Source organism: Lactuca sativa, chromosome 5 (assembly GCF_002870075.4).
Source record: "Lactuca sativa cultivar Salinas chromosome 5, Lsat_Salinas_v11, whole genome shotgun sequence".
NCBI lineage: Eukaryota > Viridiplantae > Streptophyta > Magnoliopsida > Asterales > Asteraceae > Lactuca > Lactuca sativa.
Window position 1 is genome coordinate 267,104,069 of NC_056627.2, and position 21,575 is coordinate 267,125,643.

A 21,575-nucleotide genomic window follows, 5' to 3' on the forward strand; every position below is an offset into this window, starting at 1 on the left:
TTTGGGATATCATCGTCAATACATAAACATAAGCATAAACAGAACTTACGTTCATTATCAGTAGTGATCTATATCTCCTTAATCTCTCAATGTAATGTGACTTCATATCAACACCTGTTATATAAATAAATTGAGTGGGTCAGGCTGGGAAACCTGGTGAGTACATAGGGTTTTCAACCCACAATAATATAATTATTATGTTTAATTATCAAACAGTTAACCCAATTACCCATCCCCATTATCTTCTTTACTCTTAAGGATCAACCCTAAGAATCAGCTATTTCTTATTCATTCATTCCTAAGGATTATCCTAAGGAATAGGTACGAAGTCCATCGTTGTCAATGCCACAACTGTCAAACACAGCTGCTAGTTTTATCACATAGGCGCAGCTGCCATAATTGTGGTATTCTATATGAGGCGCAACTGCCAATATTGTCCTTCGAGCACAACTGCTAGGGTTATCTCGTTTATTGACAGTATTGTTTTCAAGTGTCCACTTGCAATACATGTCAATGGGGTTTTTAGAGTACACCGGTGAACACATCGTCCATAACACCTACAGGTTGCGAGCCTGCTAGTGTTCCACTGGATTGTCTAGAATAGTACGTGGCTGTCATCCATACTCTGCTAGATGACGGGGCCAACATTTGGGAACAGGGCTTCTCACATCATCCACCTGTCACCCTTACCTCATGGTCTATATCACCTCTCAACTCATCATCCAACTCATATTTCATCTACCCATGTTTTACCCAACATATTACGTAGATATAAATACATATACAGTTTAAATCATATAAAACTTGTATAAAATCGTTCATCCAACATAGATAGCAAATATACAGATAATATGCACACATAACACGTAGTTTATATAGAATACTTCATATGTATGTGTAAGTTGAAAGAGATCATGCACTCACTTGAAAAGGTGTTGATTCTGAACTCAGACAGCGCTTCGCTTCTTAAAAATAATTTCCTTCGATGAAACCTAGTATTATTACCACTAGAGTTTAGTCTATTATTCGTTGAGACTAATTAATAGTCTAGCTATTATTACTATTATATAAGCGTTAAAAAATACTTATATAACCCATAATAATAGCCCAAGTACTTATTATATGTTCCTAATAACGTTACTATAATTAAATAAAAACTATATTAAAAATAGCGTAGGCGTATACAACGGGTTTTATAGAAAATCGGGATTTGCTTGGAGCAGCGTTCCCGAGCCGAAAAGCTCTTCTTCTCGGAGCCATTAAATCACTCCGGGGCTTCCGCCTAGTGCTAGGGAGGTTCCCTAGGCTTTTCGGGGGGTTTCGGGGCTAGAGAGAGGTTCTAGAGAGAGAGAGAGAGAGAGTAAAGAGAAGAAAGAATGGGAAAGGTGTGAAGAAAATGAGGGTGGGAGAGGTTCTATTTATATGGTGAAAATGGCTGAACTTGGTGCCACATGTCACCATCTAGTGGCAAGACTTGGGGAGAAAGCAATGGCCAAGATTGTGCCACATCACCCATTTTCGCACACCACACTTCCGACTTCTAAAATCTTATCTTTCACATAAGACCTCCATTTTTGACGTTCTTTATATCCACGCGTAGGTAAAAATAATATCTACAACTTTCGTTTTGACTATGTCGGCTAATTCTCGACCGATCTTAAATTTAACAGTACGAGGAGATTGTACTGTTAAATGTCCGCGTAAAATTCATAACTTCTACATACGAACTCTGTTTTCGTCTGTCTTTTTACCATTGAGTTCCTATTAATGAGATCTTCAATTCTCATTTAGGTCTCATAGGCCAAAAACCGCTCGATCTAAAATTCGAGTTTCAGGCTGTGCACTGCTAAGCCAAATCTTAGAAAATTCATAACTTCGTCATACGAAGTCAGATTTGGGCATTCTTTTTTTGTATGTTCTTGGTTTAACGTATACTAAAACTTTTGTTTATATTTCTAAGGCTAAAAAGTCCTCCATTGTAAATTCACTATTTACGTCTCCCGGTGTCGTGCCGATTTTGCCGTAAAACTTCGTCGGACCATAACTTCTTCATTATAACTCAGATTTCAGCGTTCTTTATATGTACGGAACCCTTGAGATGTATTCTACAACTTGGTTAAGATTATTTATTCTAAATAATATTTTGTTGAAAATTCGTTTTCGACCCCTATTATCTCTAAATTGACTAGCTCGGATCTACAGGCGTTACAATTATCTCCCTTAGGATGATTACGTCCCGGAATTATCAACGAAACAGGGCTCACATGATGACTCCATATGTTATCTATTCATCCTAAGTAATAACCATTACTTTGATGTTTCTTCGAACGAGTATCTAACTCTAAGACTTCCTGATTGCAGCGGTGCTCGATCTTGCACTTGCTCCCTATCTCACGTTAGACTCCAAATTATGACCTTCAAGTCACAATCTCGATCCTTACTAGAGACTGCTTCTTCTTCTTAACAAACTTAAGATAAGTTATTTTATTACTACAATGGACTGATGTGTAATATTCTAATGACTTATCATCGTATGTTCTCACGCTTAGACTCAGGTCTCTTAGAGTCTTCCAGAACAGACTATACATTTCTTCATGTTCTAATCACATCTTAAAAGGTAGCATTTCTAGCTACAAGCAACTATCGCGATACCTCTGCTGATCGCTTTGATTATCTTTTATTTCAATCTTCCAGCTTAAGTCAGATGCTACATCAAACTTGGTTCTTTGAACCACGTAACATACTTATCATAGTCGGACTCAATTCGATATGACCACTAGGTTCAGAATAACAATCATCCTCTTAGTCATTACCGAAACAATGGTAACGACATATTTGAATAAAACGGTATCAGTTACTAGCTTCTTGGTAACCTTGTGATTTTCCCTGATCCAAGCGTGAGTCTTGTGCTTCCGGTAGTATAGGCCTCTACTACCATTCACACCTACTCATACTCGTCCCAAGTATTGTCTCGCAGTTTTCCAAGTCAGCATACAAGAAAATTATATAATAGTTTAACACACCAAAAAACAAAATGAAGGTTTTATTATTTCTTGAAACTATTACATAGGTGTTCAAGTTCACCCTAGACTATGCCTCCAATAGGCTACATCATATGATTCTATCCCTTTGGCTACTTCATAACTCGATCTTCGGGTATGAATTCCTCATCCTTGATTTCTCGCGTTGTTCTCTGCTTCGTTGAGGATCATGTGGAATGCTATTGCTTTCGGTTTTGGCAGCACATTTGGCCTTGTAGCCCCTTCTCTCTTTGGGCAGTCTTGCTTGAAGTACCCTTCCTTATTACATTCTTAACATACCCTTTTTTTAATGTACATTTATTGGCGTAATGCCCATGTTTTCCATACTTGAAACAAGTCACCTCTTCGCCACATTTTCCTAAGTGCTTCTTCTCGCACTTATCACACCATCTTGCTTCGCCTCTTCCTCCTCCAAACTTCGAGGATTTACTCTCCTTGTTAAGCCTTGAAGATCCTTCAAACTTCCTCTTTTCTCCTGCCTTATCTTTTTCTAGACCGCTTTCTCTTATCTGGGTCTCTATATTCTTAGCTGCTCTAACGGCTGTTTTCAAAGTAGCTGCCATTTTGACCGTTGGGCCAAAGTCTGCAGGCAGTCCGTTAGCGAACCTATCTATCTTGGAGAGTTCAGTAGGCACCAAGTAGGGAAATAGCTTCATCTTCTCAGTGAATGCGGTGGCATACTCATCAACACTCATCTTCCCTTTCTTCATGTTCTGAAACTCGTTGTTTAGGTCTATCAGATCTATCTCTGAGCAGTACTGCATTTTTAACTGCTCCGTGAATGCTTCCTAAGAAATTCGTATGGCTTCTCCTCATGGCATTATATCTGCCAGCAACTTCCACCAATTTAAAACTCCGGTCTTTAGTTGTCTGACTGCAAAGACTGCCTTTTTCTTATTGATGCCGTCACAACTCTCAAATACCATCTCCATCTCGGAGACCCAGTCCATAATCTTAATCGGCTTCGTGCTTCTGGAAAGGCTTGGTGGCTTGGCACCGAAGAAGTTCTTATACATTCGTCCATCCTTTTCATTTCCCCTCTCCAAGCCATTCCTTCGTTCTCCTTGAGTCCCAACTTGACTTATAGGGCGGCTATAGTTCCCTTCCTCCGATTGCTCGGGAATCAGCTCTGGTTGCTCAATGGGCATGGTAGGTTCGTCCTTATTTTCATGCAACATCCTCCTCATTTGTTCCTTTTGTTCAGCTAACATAGCCCGAATCATGGCTTGTACTCCAGCCATGGTGATTGGTTCAGGTGCAGTTTCTACTACAACAGGTATTTGTTCAATCACTAGGGGTTGATGATTCCTATTTCCATTTGCGTTCCCGACTCCACTTCGGGTTATTTCCATTTTGATCTATACACCAATTTAGACGTTCGGTGTGTAATGATGAGAATTAAGATAGTAAGAGATTTTATTTATGATCGATGTGTAAATCTCCCTATTACTCCGAAAACTTACATGCCAGTTCTAATACTGTAATTAAACGTTTAGAAGTTTGAACATATAAAGTTTCAAGATCCGGTCGGCAACAGACCATAGATCCGATCATACATTTAGCATCATAAATCATTTAGCACATAAATGCATGTTAGGCATTTTCCATAAATAAGCTAGTGCTTGTGTCTATTCATGTGTATTACCTAACACACACTCCTCACAATCATTGCTTAGCATTCTAAGTTTAAGTCTAGAAATAAATTCATATTCCTAGTTCGCTTAAACTATTGCTCTGATACCAACTGTGACATCCCCATTTTCACTGCCAGAAAGACCGATTTTTGTTTATGCTTTATAAAAATCAGAGTACCTCTTTTAATAAAAATGTTGCGGAATTTGTTCCCAGTAAAACATGATAAATGCGTTATCAAATCATTTCCGAAGAAAAGTATTTTTATTTATTTTAAAACATTTGGGATGTCATCGTTAATACAGAAACATAAACATAACTAGAACTTACATTCATTATCACTAGTGATCTATATCTCCTTAATCTGTCAGTGTAATGTGAATTCATATCAACACCTGTGATATAAATAAAATGAGTGGGTCAGGTTGGGAAACCTGGTGAGTACATAGGGTTTTCAACCCACAATAATAGAATTATTATGTTTAATTACCAAACAGTTAACCTAATTATCCATCCCCATTATCTTCTTTACTCTTAAGGATCTACCCTAAGAATCAGCTATTTCTCAATCATTCATTCCTAAGGATTATCCTAAGGAATAGGTATGAAGTCCATCGTTGTCAATGACACAACTGTCAACCACAACTGCTAGTTCTATCACTTAGGAGCAGGTACCATAACTATGATATTCTATATGAGGCGCAACTGCCAGTATTGTCCTTCGAGCACAACTGTAAGGGTTATCTTGTTTATTGACAGTATCGTTTTTGAGAGTCCTCTTGCAATACATGTCAATGGGTTTTTAGAGTACACCGATGAACACATCGTTCACAACACCTACAGGTTGCGAGCCTGCTAGTGTTCCACTGGAATGTCTAGAATAGTCCGTGGTTGTCATCCATATTCTGCTAGATGACGGGGCCAACATTTGGGAACAAGGCTTCTCACATCGTCCACCTCTCACCCTTAACTCATGGTCTATATCACCTCTCAACTCATCATCTAACTCATATTTCATCTACCTATGTTTTACCCAACATATTACATAGATATAAATACATATACAATTTAAATCATATAAAACTTATATAAAATCATTCATCCAACATAGTTAGCAAATATACAAATAATATGCACACATAACACGTAGTTTATATAAAATACTTCATATCTATGTGTAAGATGAAAGTGACCATGCACTCACTTGAAAATGTGGTGATTCTGAACTCAGACAGCGCTTCGCTTCTTAAAAATAATTTCCTTCGACGAAACCTAGTATTATTACCACTAGAGTTTAGTCTATTATTCGTCGAGACTAATTAATAGTCTAGCTATTATTACTATTATATAAGCGTTAAAAAATACTTATATAACCCATAATAAAAGCCCAAGTACTTATTATATGTTCCTAATAACGTTACTATAATTAAAGAAAAACTATATTAAAAATAGCGTAGGCGTATACAGCGGGTTTTATAGAAAACCGGGATTTTCTTGGAGCAGCGTTCCTGAGCCGAAAAGCTCTTCTTCTTGGAGCCGTCGAGCACTCCAGGGCTTCCTCCTAGTGCTAGGGAGGTTCCCTAGGCTTTTTGGGGGGTTTCGGGGCTAGAGAGAGATTCTAGAGAGAGAGTAAAGAGAAGAAAGAATGGGAAAGGTGTGAGGTAAATGAGGATGGGAGAGGATCTATTTATAGAGTGAAAATGGCTGAATTTGGTGTCACATGTCACCATCTAGTGGCAAGACTTGGGGAGAAAGCAATGGCCAAGATTGTGCCACATCACCCATTTTCGCAATAACACACTTCCGACTTCTAAAATCCTTAACTTTCACATAAGACCTCTGTTTTTGACGTTCTTTATATCCACGCGTAGGTAAAAATAAGATCTACAACTTTCGTTTTGACTTTGCCGGCTAATTCTCGACCGATCTTAAATTTAACAGTACGAGGAGATAATACTGTTAAATGTCCGCGTAAAATTCATAACTTCTACATACGGACTCTGTTTTCGTCTGTCTTTTTACCATTGAGTTCCTTTTAATGAGATCTTCAATTCTCATTTAGGTCGCGTAGGCCAAAAACCGCTCGATCTAAAATTCGAGTTTTGGGCTATGCACTGCTAAGCCAAATCTTAGAAAATTCATAACTTCGTCATACGAAGTCAGATTTGGGCATTCTTTTTTTTTTTGTATATTCTTGGTTTAACATATAATAAAACTTTTGTTTATATTTCTACGGCTAAAAAGTCCTCCATCGTAAATTCACTATTTACGTCTCCCGGTGTCGTGTCGGTTTTGCCGTAAAACTTCGACGAACCGTAACTTCTTCGTTATAACTTGGATTTCAGCGTTCTTTATATGTATGACACCCTTGAGACGTATTCTACAACTTGGTTAAGATTGTTTATTCTAAATAATCTTTTGTCGAAAAGTCGTTTTCAACCCCTATTATCTCTAAATTGACTAGCCCGAATCTACGGGCGTTACATCATGGGGTTACGCCCAATTAGGAGGTTGGGCCCAATTTAGTAAATTGGCCAATAGTGGACTTATATATATGGACTTTCAAGTCAAGGACTGGGTATTTGGGACTGGGCCCAATAAAGAGAGTGGACTTAATGAATGGTGTGGACATTTAGTCAAGAATGTTATTTTGCGTATTAATTTAGTGTTATTGTGTAATAGTTTGGGATTCCCGGTGAGACAGCAGTAAGAGATTTATAGTATTTCAGCACTACTAGCGAGGTGTGGTATCCTCATTATATCAATAGGGTTTAAGGCACCAAGGCCGACCCTTTATGGCTTGTATCTGGATTATGGCATGGTATGTTTATTGATTACATCCTGGTAGTTAGGATGGTGATATGCTTATGTGTAGTGACCTGGTTAGGTCAGTGCCCTGGTTATAGGATGATACTATGTTAGTGACCGGTTAGGTCTGTATCCCAATTATTGGGATGTTGATATGATTAGTGATATGTTAGATCAGTTTGACTGTGATATGATATGAGCTAGCGTATGATATTTATGTGCACATGTTTGTTTGACTGGGGATTGGGTTGAGGTGGTCCTGCTTTGTTCTGTAGGCCAACATACCCGGTGAGCGGTCTGGATAGGCTATAGGCCCTACGAGGCGGTCCAGTCATGCCGAAGGCTCGGGGGCGGTCCAGATAGGTTGTAGGCCCTACGAGGCGGTCCAGTTAGGCTGAAGGCTCATTGTGCATGTTGATCTGTATTTGTTGATATGATATGTTTATGGTTATATGAGGATGGTATTTTGGGGTAGCTCACTAAGCTTTCGGGCTTACAGTTTCAGTTTGTTGTTTTAGGTACTTTTGGTTATCGTGGGAAGGCGAAGGCATGATCGTACCGCTCCTTCTGTTGTTATGATTTTTATGATTTGATATAGGGATACTCTGATATTTATTATTTTGAAACTAACTATGTAATGTTGAATGGTTAGTAAGTGTTTGAAAAAAGGTTTAAATTTGACATGATTTTTATGGATGTTACAAGTACTCATGATCATTGGTCAGAATCTCATGTTATGCTCATCTCCATGGACAATCTACTAATGCTCCATGACAATTTTAAAGCACTACTTATTTCCAGAAGTAGGAGTGACTATGGAAACTTGAATAAATTAATATTCTAGAAGTGGTTTAAAAATGCAAAAGAGGAACATTGTGATAAACTAATAAAATGACTGATCTCCATCATATATTAAGATATTTACTTAATAATTGCCAGATCAGATAAATATTTATACTTCTTAAGTTCCCAATACCAAAAAAAAACTAAATTAATGTGTTCAAGCCGCATTATTTGCAAATCTAATGAATTTTGACCTTGTGTGACTATCATACTTGGTCAATGACATTGGCTTAGAGAACTGATCGACAAGATTCTCTTCTAATATGAATCTATTGACTATGATGTCTTCACATTCGACTAACTATCAAATATGAAGGTACATATTGAGTATATTCCATGTGAGCTTGTGTGACTTAGGATCCTCACTTAAGGTGAGTTCACCCTTATAGTCAAAAGAAACTTCAAAAGGACCATCAATGATGTGATACAACACTAAGGACATTTATGAATATTTTTTAGCCATATAGTTTTTCTTTGCAATCAGTAGCTGCAATATACTCCAATTTCTTGTTGTTACATCCACTATGGTGTTTTACTTGGTACTCTTCCATTCTACTACTTCATCATTCATTAAGAACACGAACTCTGACTGCAAACGAAATCGTCTCTATTAACATGAAAGTTAGCATTCATGTAACTAATAATCTCTTCTATACTAACAAGAGCATATATTTTTTCCTCCTATGACACTTAAGAATCCTCTTGATTTCAACTCATAGAATCTCGCCAAAGTGATATGACACAACTTCTCATGCTCACAGGAATAGGAGTCATTAAATCTAGTCCTATAACATAAGCATGTCGGATTCAACTGTTTTCCTCTAGCTCATCGGTAGAACTAGGACATTATCATTATATAATGCCATGCCGTTGTTTATAGGCATGAAATCTTTTGGAGTCATGCATATTGAGTTTCCTTAATATTTCATGTACTTTGGCTAAATCTAGTGAATCATTCAAATCTATCTCTATAGATCCTTACATTCAATACGTATGCCGCTTCTCCCATGTGTTTCATAGAAACATAATATCCATGCCAAGCTTTTACACTTTGCTAAGTGAGGACATCGTTTCATATGAATGGTACATTATCCATATACATAACATGGGAGACAATAGTGTTCTCAGTAACTTTGACATATATATGGCTCATCTTCGTTTCTCGAAATTCAAACTCTTTAAGTTCTCTCACCGAAACAAATATTTCAACTGAAAGGTGATTATTTTAGTCCATAAATGGACTTCTTAAGCTTACACACCCTTCACAACCTATAATGGTTAGAAAATGTAAATATTAATATCCATGTTTGTATTCTTCTTAAAGATCCACTTACAACTAACTATTTTAAGGTTAAGTGTTGGATCAACCAAGTTTCAAACATACATGGATTGAAACTCGCTCTCCATAGCCTCCTTTTATTTTGGAGCCTTTAGGGCTCGTAGATTTCTCTAGCTGGTAGACTCTGATCGTCATATACCAATGGCTTATTTTCCTCAATAATATAGAATCTATATAACTTGGCGTATGACCCGTCAGCAAGGGGATACACCACATCCTTTGTGAATTCTGAGGGTTTCGAGAGAGAGAGAGAGAGAGAGAGAGAGAGAGAGAGAGGGGGGGAGAATGGTACAACAGAATCTAGGGTTTGTTTATGTAAAATCTCATCATCAAATCCAACCATTAACCTCTCTATTTATAGGGGAAGGTTATTTTTTTTTAACTCTTAGAGATAATTACTTGGTAAGTGAGTAATTATCCTAAAATATTTTACTTTCAAGTATTTACGCTTTAAACCCCTAAAGTCTACAAGTTTCTTATTATTTATTTAAAACATTTAATTAATAACAAATTAAACCCCAATAAAATGCTCGTATCATTAGTTGCTTATTTATGTCATTGTGTAACCTAAAAGGAACCTACAATTAATAATAATATTACCAACTGTTATGACTGTGAACATTATGTTCCAACACTACAAACATTAATTAAAATCATAAAATGATAATTAAAAACCTAAAACGATAATTAAGGTAAACTAGTTATCCAGATAAGGTATTTTGGCAAGCTCAATGTGATCGTCAAGATTTGAGCAAAGTTGGCGGTGAGTTTCTTTTTCGTGTGGTTTCAAGAACATATCTTCATTTACTTCTATCTCGGTGGAGAAATCAATATCATAAACTAAACATATAGCATCACCATCATCTCTTATTATCATGTTACGTAATATAATGACAATGTACATTATGGCTCTAGTTTTATTTTTTATTTTATTTATTTATCTATTTATTTTTCAATTTTCATTTCCTTTGTAAGGAGTTGTTTTTAGGATGCCAAAAGCATGTTCCACATTCTTTCTATTTTGCTTCTTGTATGACTTGAACATTTTTTTCAATAGTTTTTATCATGGCCAATAATAAATTAAAATTTTGTATGTATATATCTATATCCAATATAAACATGGGTTTTGATGGCAACTTGCACTAATCATACATCTACAAATTTATAACGTTTTTCCATATGGATTATTATAAGCAATTTTGGATTATAAGTGTATATTTTTGTAGTCCTTTTTGAATGATATGGTTTGTTGAATAGTTTTAGTTAAAAATCTTTGGAAAAACAACTCTTCTTAATTTATGTATAGTTTTAACATTTTGCTTAAGTACATTCCAATTTAAGAAATTATTTTTGATATTAAGATACTAGTTGAGTAATTTCCTAGGAAATCATATTTCATTCAGCAGACATGTAATAAAAAATGAGATTCAGTGAATGACTAATCTATCATCTTGTCATTCGAAATATTAGAAGTAGTACCATCATTATTTGCATTTTATCAGATACCAATTTCAAAATTTGGTTTGTTGCTTTTAAATTTTAAACTACAAGATGATTTTCTTTTTTCTTTTTACCATTGGTCGGTTAGAGTAGCATGGGAGCACACTCTATAGATTGGAGGAATGGAGTCGCTAAGCACCATCGTGAAAGCTTGCTAGGCATTTGGAACACCGCCCCCTAGCGCTCACAATAAGAGTCTCGCTACGGGCTTGGTGAGACGAGAGAGAAAAAATTGCTTGAAGCTGATTGGTTTCAAGAAATTTTACAGGGTCCACCATTTTCCAAATAAAAGTTCACATTTTTAATAAAGAATAACTTTTTTTTACCCAATTTCAAAATTTTAAATTTTAATCCAACCATATTAATGAACACCACACTCTCAACATTTCACACACAAACTATCATTCTTTCTCTCACAAAGATGTCATGTGGATGAGATTTATCTTGACCTTTCTGTTTTTATTAAAACTTTGTCATGTCCGGATGACCCTCAAAGCTCCAGATTTAAGAGAGTCCAATAAAAGTGAGAAAAGATATTGAACAAGCGTTGGAGAACTTACAAAGCATTGGTAGATAGTTTCCAAAACATCTTTGTTTCGTAATGTTTCAACTATGGCAGAGGTGATGTATACGTGTATCATATTGAAGATGAAGGAACCACGATATGTGTATACGACGAGAGTGAAGTCACCCCCGAGACACAACTACTTGAATATGGTTGTCAAGAATGGATACAAATGATGCAAATAGTCAACAATGCAGTAATCCATGTTGATCATCTCCGCTATTTGACCAATCAACTTTGGACGATGGATAATCTTGATCTTAATATGCCTCCGAAAGACGAATTGGAAGGCCATTTTTTGGAAGAAGACTCATTGCTTTAGTGTATTTTTTTATGAAATGTGTTTTAGTTATGTGTAACATCCCGAAAAGAAGTAATAATTTTTTTCATATTTACAGCATCAAGTTCATACATCTTCTTTTCCAAAGCCAATAATGATAAGAATGTATCTCAAACATCAGAGTAAAACAATAGTCATCAATGCGGAAAATCATAGGGGGATGTTGTGTAGTCATGTTAGACCCTTCCCTTTAGAACTGGAAGTACCTAAAAATGTTAAACCACAAAAAACATAAACACAAAGGTTAGTAAGTTCCCCCAAAGTACCACATACCATACATGTTGGGCCTCACGCACATATTGAGATCTGCCCTCATATCGGTCCCCGTCCATCATACAAATGAGCCCAACGCAACACACCAACGGGCCCAACCTAGCAGACAAAATGTAACGTTCCAAAAATTAAGACCAAAATTTCATTTTTCATAATAATAAAGCTAGCAACCCAAACATGTTCATAAACCATAAAGGAAAATCAGAGTATCTCAATCAATCATCTCAATACATTAGGGTAAAATAAAACGGAAATCATGGTGTGTGCGATGCAACCATCCCCAGATCTTCCCATTCGATCCAGAAGTTACTGAAACATAAAATGAAAATCGTAAGCACGAAGCTTAGTGAGTTCCACATGCACCTCATACCATACATATCAACATACGATGGGTCATGCCCGACAACCATCGGGCCTCGTCCGACATCGAGCCCTGCTCGGAACAGATCTGTCAGTAACATGAGATGGGTCCCGCCCAATCACATTCATCAGTCCCCGCCTGGCATCGCGCCTCACTCTCAATTCATACAGACCCATGAAATACATGCAAGAATCACTAAGATAAATAGCATACAATACACTCACATGTGCCACCTGGCATCGTACCCTGCCCGATATTCATATCACATACCACACATGAAAGAGTCACTCAGACAACTAGCATCCTAATCATAATAAATCATGGGCTGACATTGGTGTCTTCGACCCGCCAAGCATAGTTAGGAGACTCACGTCAAACTGCTGAACAACGACATAAATGCTCGGACTGCTTATCTGGGAAACCTCTATACTAAATATCATCAAATAATACACTAATGATACCCAAAATCCCAATATGACCCAAATTAGGTCATAAACCATAACCGGACCCCGCCTAATAACACCCAAAAGCCTAATATGGCCCAAATTCCTAAAGTATGCCCAAAGCCTATTATGGACCCAAATCCAAGAAGGCCCAAAGCCTAACAATGACCCAAAGTCAGAAAGACTAGTGTCCCAACAAGTCCCAAAACCCTAATAGTCCAAATATATCCCAAAACTCAAAATTCAACAAAAGTCAATGGCTGCTGAGTATGCTTGGCATACTTAGACTTATGCCTTGTGTATGCCTCTTTAGGCCAGTACGTGTTGCATACGAGCTAGGTACGCCCAACGTACTCCATAACATGCACAACTTCACCATTAAGAGCTTAATTGGTTAAGCCACTATGTCCAATACTCAGACTTGATCCTAAATGATGTCTTAACACGTAAAGTTGGTAACTTTACTCCTTTGCATGTCTTAATGGGACCCAATACTCAATAAAACCCATAATAAGAGCCCTAACTCATGCATGGTCTTATATAACCCACCAAGATTGCATTTTTATGAATAAGGGACTTCGAAAATGCTAAGATCTACCATCCTTAGCTTCTGGAGTAGCTCATACTCTCATACATGACTTAAAGGACCATAAAAAGAACAAAAAACAAGCCCTAACTAGATCTACAAAAATAACCAATCAACTTTAGAGCTTTATACCTCAAAAGCATTCCAAGTTGGTGATGATTCAAGATCCACAAGCTCTAGCCACACAAATGAAAGTTCTAAGATTTCTTCTTCCTTCAAGATCACCAAAATCACCTTCCAAATTCACTTGCAAGCTCAAAACACTCAAAAGGCAATTAAGGTTTTGTTCTTAGGGTTTGGAGACGTGGAGGATGGTCATAAGAAAGTCCATGAGAAACTTAAGGTGTTTAAAAAGGACACAAACCCTAAAAAATTGGGTTTCCCCTACTGACCGTACACCCCATGTACCTACATGTACGCCCCGCGTATATGGGCGCCTTTACGATCTAGATATTGAGCCAGTACGCCCAACGTACTGGGCTAGGAACCAAATTGCAAGCATTTTAAATAAAGGGCTAAAAAGGAAAAAATATTGGAAATACAAATTTTACACAAACGGGCCCAACCCAACATATAAATGGGCCCAACTCAGCATACGAAATGCAAGAGTCATAAAGACCACTATCATCCTACGTAGTACATTGAGAAGACTCACCTGTCACACGGAGTTAACTAAAACATAACTCAAGGCTATGCAGACGGTGCTACAACACAGCTATCGAATCAAGCCAGGTCCAACCTTAGTCTATACTCTGGAAGTAGCAATTTGACCAAAAGTCAAGCCTAGTCAACAAGTCAACGGTTAACATTTCCATTAGCTGACCCTCACGTCGTGACGAGATGATGGTCACGTCATGAGAAATGTACTCGGTTTGATCCCAAATAGGTCACGATCCAAATCAATCAACTTAGATGACTCAGTCTCGATCCTAAGCTATCATCATGCCGTGATGACCATGCCATCATGTCGTGGGATGATCAGTCCAAAACAACCGGAAAACCCTAGTCTTCACGTCGTGATGAGGAAGATGTCACGTCGTGAAAACGTGATTTCTCAGCTTAATGGATTTAGCTCTCAATCCATTAAGCCATCCATTAAATCCCTCTAGAAGTTTTCCTAATGTCCATTACCACCTATAGATTGATGCTTTTTGGCCATGCATGCTTATTATGAGTCTAAAACTCAAACTAGGTAAAAGACGAAGAATCATTACCAAAGAACTCATGAATGCGTCTAATACCCAAGCAAATTCCAGACCTGAACCATATAACACTCCAAGGACCCCAAGGATCCCTAAAGTTGCTACCTTTATGGAATCCTACCATTCCAACTTATTCATATTTGAAGAAAATGGGACAAAACCTTAGATCTAGAAACCTAGTATAAGCAATTTTAGATCTTGGACAGTTACAAAGCCCTAAGCTAGCCAAGACGCTCAAAACACTTCCAAGACCTCCTTCTTCCTTTAAAAGAAATCACAAGAACCAAAAGGAGCTAAAAAATGAAGGAGTAGGATTAGGGTTTTCTTTAATAGGTTTGGAGGTGATAGAGGCTAAGGATGGAAGAAACCCTAGCCCCTCACTTCTTTAAATAAGGCCCAATCCCAAAATTAGGGTTTTGCATTTGATTAGATATCACGTTGTGACTCACATAGTGTCACGTCATGACACTTTAAATGATCTTCCCGATTTCGTGGCCATGTCACAACGTGGCAGTGCTTCCCCTTACGTCGTATCCCTCCCAAAACTCATATTTTACATCGAATTTCATACCTCGAGGATCCGGATGTTACATTATGAAGTGTTTTTTTTATGTATTAAGTCATGTTTCTAAGTATTAAGTCGTGGTTTGAATTATTAACTCGTGTGTATTTTAGTTTTAATTTATTGTAACCTTTTTAATTTATTATGAAATGTTTGCGTCTTAAAAAAATATAATTTATTTGATATTAATTGTTTGTGGTTTAAATAAATAAAATTTATTTAATATTAATCATTTGTGTTTAAAAAAATATAATGTAATTAAATTTAAAAATAAAAAAATGGAGTACTTAGAAGTGTTACCACTTCCTACAAAATGCTAGGAATTGAGTTATAACACCCATAATAAGAAAGACCAAGAAAGGAAAGGAAAACCCTAAGTCAAGGGGGTCAACTCGTCGAGTCCAGGGTGGAACTCGACGAGTCCGAGCGGGATCCGGGTCGAAGAGTAAGTGACCGACACAACGAGTCGGCAAGACGACTCGACGAGTCCGATCTGAAGAGGAAAACCCTAAATCCGGGACTTTGTGCACTATATAAACATCTCATTCTCTCCCTTAGGGTTCTCTATAGCCTCTCTTATCCAGAACACGAAACCCTAAGCCTCCATTTTAGCACATTCAAGCTTTCTTGCCATTTTGGGTGATTTGAAGGAAGAAGGAGGAAGGGAACCTTTGGTGATTCAAGAATTAGCTTTAGATCCAGAATTGGTGGGACTTTTCAGAGCATTAGGAGGTAAGAAGTCGTTACCTTTACTCTTTTGCTTAAAGTGTTACCCTTGTTATGAGATTTGGGGCTTCTACGGCATGATTAAGAGCCATTTCGAGTGAGAACTCTAGATCTGAAGTTGCTACTTTAGATCTAGGTGTGTTTCGGCCTAGAGAACCATAAAGTATCAGTCTTGGGGGTGTTGGTGAAGCATGCTTGTCTATAACCCTATCCCTAGAGTGTTTTGGGCTTTTAGCTTCTTGGTTTCACGTAAAGTTTGCAACTTTACGTGGGGGATAGACTGTAGAAGAATGGATCTATGGTTTGGAGCCCCTGCATGGCTCAAAAAGCCACTGTATGGATTAAGAGCTGAAGCTACTCGACGAGTCACAAGGGTGGACTCGGCGAGTTGGATGAAGATAGGCAGGAACTCGACGAGTTGGAAGAACAACTCGGCGAGTCTGTTGAATATTGCCATGGACTCGGCGAGTTTGTTCTGGGACTCGACAAGTCGGCTCACAGAACCTCAACCTTTTCTGGTTAAGACTTAGATTGGTGAGTTGAGTGGTGACTCGGTGAGTTGGACAGGATGGGACTCAGGGATCATTGAACTCGACAAGTCGTCGGGGTGACTCGGCGAGTTGAGGCGTAATGTTTGAGTTTCTGAGTATAAGGACTCGACGAGTCAACGGGTTGACTCGGTGTGTTGGGTCAGTCAGGAAGGTTGATGATATGGGCATATTTAGTTATAAGATTCATGGATTATCTTAATACTTTATGTTGTTTTTGTCTCATTTAATGAACAAAAGGTGCTTAATTAGTTTATAATTTCATTTTTCAGCAACAAAGACATGCTCAGATGGAAAAGGTAGCGGAATTGGCGATTGGAGGCTTGGATCTTGGATTTTGAAGAAAGAAGGATGTTGTTGGACAGCTTGACCCCTCCTCAGTATTTTGGCCATATCTCATGAACCGTAACTCCGATTGACGAGATTCAAAATGTTATGAAAACTAGACACAATTTCGGACGACTTTCGTGTTTTGAGACAATGCTGATTCTGAACAGACTCGGCGAGTAGGCTATCAACTCCACGAGTTGGTCAGAAGTTTCGCGATTCTTGACTTTGCCTTGCCGTACACAGGATTTTAAGTGATGGACTCGGCGAGTAGGTCACTGGACTTGCCGAGTAGCCCATGTTTTCAGAATATATATATATATATATATATATATATATATATATATATATATATATATATATATATATATATATATATATATATATATATAGAAATGCTTCTTATTCGAACCCTAACGAATGGGGGAAGTTTAGGACGATTTTTGGAGGCCAGAAGGGTTCCTAGAAGCTGTGGTTTTCGAGACTTCAACCTAGATATCAACTTGGAAGAAGATCAAAGGCAATAACACACTACTTTTATCTTAATCTTTTGCATAAACCATGTTTCAATCATTAGATTATGTTTTTAGTTTGTTATTTGCTGTAGATATGAGCTAAAAACTCATAACTTTTGTTTAGGATATATGATTTTGTGATTATGGTTTGATTTATGGTAGGATTGATTTAATATTGGTGATTTTGTTGATTCTATCTTGTTAAAGAACCTTATGTGTGAATGATAACTATTTTTCTGTTAATAGGAAGATAATTGAGCTGCATGAACATCTCTTGGTTGTTAACCTCATATGTTTATGTGACCACTTTATCATATGTCTAGGATTAATGAACATGAAAGTAGAATTAATAAGAAAAATAGGTAAATTCATGTGTGAGATTGTGTGATGACCATCAATAGGAGGTTAACTAAAGGACCAAATTAGTTAACCATTACAAGTCTAAATTAACCCGAATAAATAACCTAGTGAATTGAATTAAATTAGACAACTGGCCACTGTTTGAGTTAGTTTGTTCTCTAAGGAGTAGTGCAGCGAACGTGAATCTAATCACTTGAATCGGTAGCCAATAAAAGAATTAATCCATTGCACTATTACCATAATATCAACCATAGGATCAATTGAGTTGAACTAAACAGAAGTTCCCTTCGTTATTAAATTTAGTTGAATCTTTGTTTATCTAGTTCTTAGTTTCTTAGTTTAAATTTTAGTTAATTGTTTAAGTTTCTAGTCTTGCAAAACTAGAGAAAACCCATTTTCTATTACTTGTTTTATTTAGATAATATTAGCACTTATTTTAATTGTTTACCGTTCCCTGTGTTCGATACCCTACTTGGTTGAACTATATTAGTAATCGATAGGTACACTGCCTTTCGTGTGTTTATTTTGTGTCTAAGTTAGTAGGATTAAAACTAGTTTGTTTCACACACATCAAGTTTTTGGCGCCGTTGCCGGGGAACGGTTCAAATATTTAATTTTATTTGCTAACTGTTATCGTTTTTATTTTATTGATTATTTTTTTTATAGTTTAATTTTGATTTTAATTTTTATTTATTATGTATTTTCAAATCTCGATGCTTTTGATGCTTTTCTTGAGGATGTAGTACAGGAAATTGAGCAAGAAGATGAGGAGTATGACTCAGATGAAGATTTGAAGAAATTTGGAAGATGGCTAGATAACATCTTGCCCAACACAGAAGGGACATCTGAGTTACAAGATGAAGAATTTAATCCAGAAAGAGACTTGGAGGAGCTGGAAAGATTGCTAGCAGAGAGGTCAGACGAAGAACAAGAACAAGCTGAATTGCAAGAACCAAGCTGTGGTTTGACTATTACCACGACATGCCCCCCTGTAGTTTCGGTTTGTGTTTTGAAGCATGGGGTGACAATTCCAACTTTGGAGAAAGTTCTGAAGTGCGATCCATTTTTTATTAGTATCCGACCGGTTCCAACCCTTGTCAAGATTCTTGGGTTTCATGAATTCAAGGTCGTTTGGCCAATTTTAGAAGAAAATAGCCAAATTTTATAAATTCGTCCACCAAAGAAAATATTCAATGCAACGGATGGATTAGCATTGATTTTATTGGAAGTTTATTAAGTTGAGAGTCCAGCTAAAGACTCGCACAAAAATAAGCGCTTGTGGGAGGCAACCCGTCATTAGAGTTTGCTTTTCTTTTTCTTTCTAAACTTCTAGTATTTAGGGATAATTTAGGATTTTTATTTTGATTTATTTTTATTATTACTTGGTATTTGTTTTTGATATTTTCAGAATATAAGGTGAAGGATAGAATGAACGAATAAAGCGTGAGGAAATAAAGTGAGGCGTCAAGTCGTAGACGAGAAGATTAGAAGATTTGAGTGATTTTATAAGTCCGATGGTTTTAACGGTTAAAAAGGAGTTTCATCACTGAAGAATATAAGGAGGTGTATTACCTTAATACCCTCTTTGACCTAAAAAACAGACCCAAGGCAGAAAGAAGAATTTGCACGATCAGAGCCGAAAACTCGTCGAGTGCACCCATATAACTCGACGAGTTCCAGCGAAAATTCACGATTTCTGCCCATATGACGATTCAACTCGACGAATCTCCACATAAAACTTGATGAGTTGCTCATTCTTTTATCATTGAGTCGACGATTTGATTCAATTCAAGGCGGCAATTGGCTATATTTTTAAGACCATTTCTAGGCGATTCCAAGATGCTTTTTCCCACATATTTGGAGCTGTCAACCGCACGAGACGAATGACACCCAAGGCATGGATGAGCTGTTCCCATGTCTAAAGTCAGCTGAAGATGGAGCTTTAAATGAAGAAGTTCAACCTTGCAACTACTATCCCAGGGAAGTTTGTTCTAATTCTCTCTTTATTTTATTGTTCTTTATCATGCATAATATGCAATGGGGACATTGCATAAATTAAGTGTGGGGTAGGGGGTTGGTTACATTTTAGTAAATTTAGAATCCTAATATCCTAAATTAGGTCTATTTTAAAAAAAAATTGCACTCTTTCATACCAAAAATGTTATTTAGGACATAATTTAGAAAATTTTGGTAAAAAGTAATTAGGGATCATGCTAGTATTATATTTGATGATTGCATGAAAACCCAAATGTTTAGTTGAGCCTATATACATTCTAGTACATTTGTGGCTTCCTTATTCTAGTGAAATCATGGGACAAAAACACGACCCTGCTTAGTTTGAAGGATGCAATATGTTTAGCATCATGTACCAGAAATGTATCCAGGAAAATTATTATCGTTAACCAATAAAGGTTGAAGTTGAGCGCCCCTGCTTAAGCATGTAGGGTTTTGAGTGGAAAAACTGAGTTCCATGTAAAATAAAAAATAAATAAATATAAAAAAAGAGAGAACTAAAAGAAAATTTTGAAGAATTTTTGGAGCATCAAAGTTAAGTATGAAATTAGAAGATCGAAAATTCTGAAGAAATTCAAAAATTGAAGATACCAAAAATCAAGCAACAAGGTGGTGAATTCAAAGAAATCAAAGATCAAATTATCAAGGAAATGAAGAATTCAAAAAAAAGCTCCAATATGGTATCATAAATTGTAATTGTCTAGATTATGCATGCTTGGGTTGCTCAACCAAAAATACCTTGAGGTTAAGAGGTTTTCTGAGGATGGATTCGGAGGGATGCATAAAATGAGCATTGTTCGGAAAAAGTGGGCGAATGTTTATGAGGATTGTGAGTATTTGGAGTATGAGAGGTTATTAGGAAAATTTTAGACACAAATGCATGCGTTGCGGTCTTGGCATAATGGCTGGGTTCGATTGGAGTTGTCTTATGTGATTCTAATGTGTTAGAATTCAGTTTTGCTTGGGGCAAGCAAAAGTCAAGTGTGGGGTATTTTGATATGGGCATATTTAGTTATAAAATTCATGCATTATCTTAATACTTTATGTTGTTTTTGTCTCATTTAATGAAAAAAAGGTGCTTAATTAGTTTATAATTTCATTTTTCAGCAACAAAGACATGCTCAGATGGAAAAGGTAGCGGAATTGGCGATTGGAGGCTTGGATCTTGGATTTTGAAGAAAGAAGGATGTTGTTGGACAGCTTGACCCCTCCTCAGTATTTTGGCCATATCTCATGAACCGTAACTCCGATTGACGAGATTCAAAATGTTATGAAAACTAGACACAATTTTGGACGACTTTCGTGTTTTGAGAAAATGCTGATTCTGAACGGACTCGGCGAGTAGGCTATCAATTCCACGAGTTGGTCAGAAGTTTCGCGATTCTTGACTTTGCCTTGCTGTACACAGGATTTTAAGTGATGGACTTGGTGAGTAGGTCACTGGACTCGCCGAGTAGCCCCTAACGAATGGGGGAAGTTTAGGACGATTTTTGGAGGCCAGAAGGGTTCTTAGAAGCTGTGGTTTTCGAGATTTCAACCTAGATATCAACTTGGAAGAAGATCAAAGGCAATAACACACTACTTTTATCTT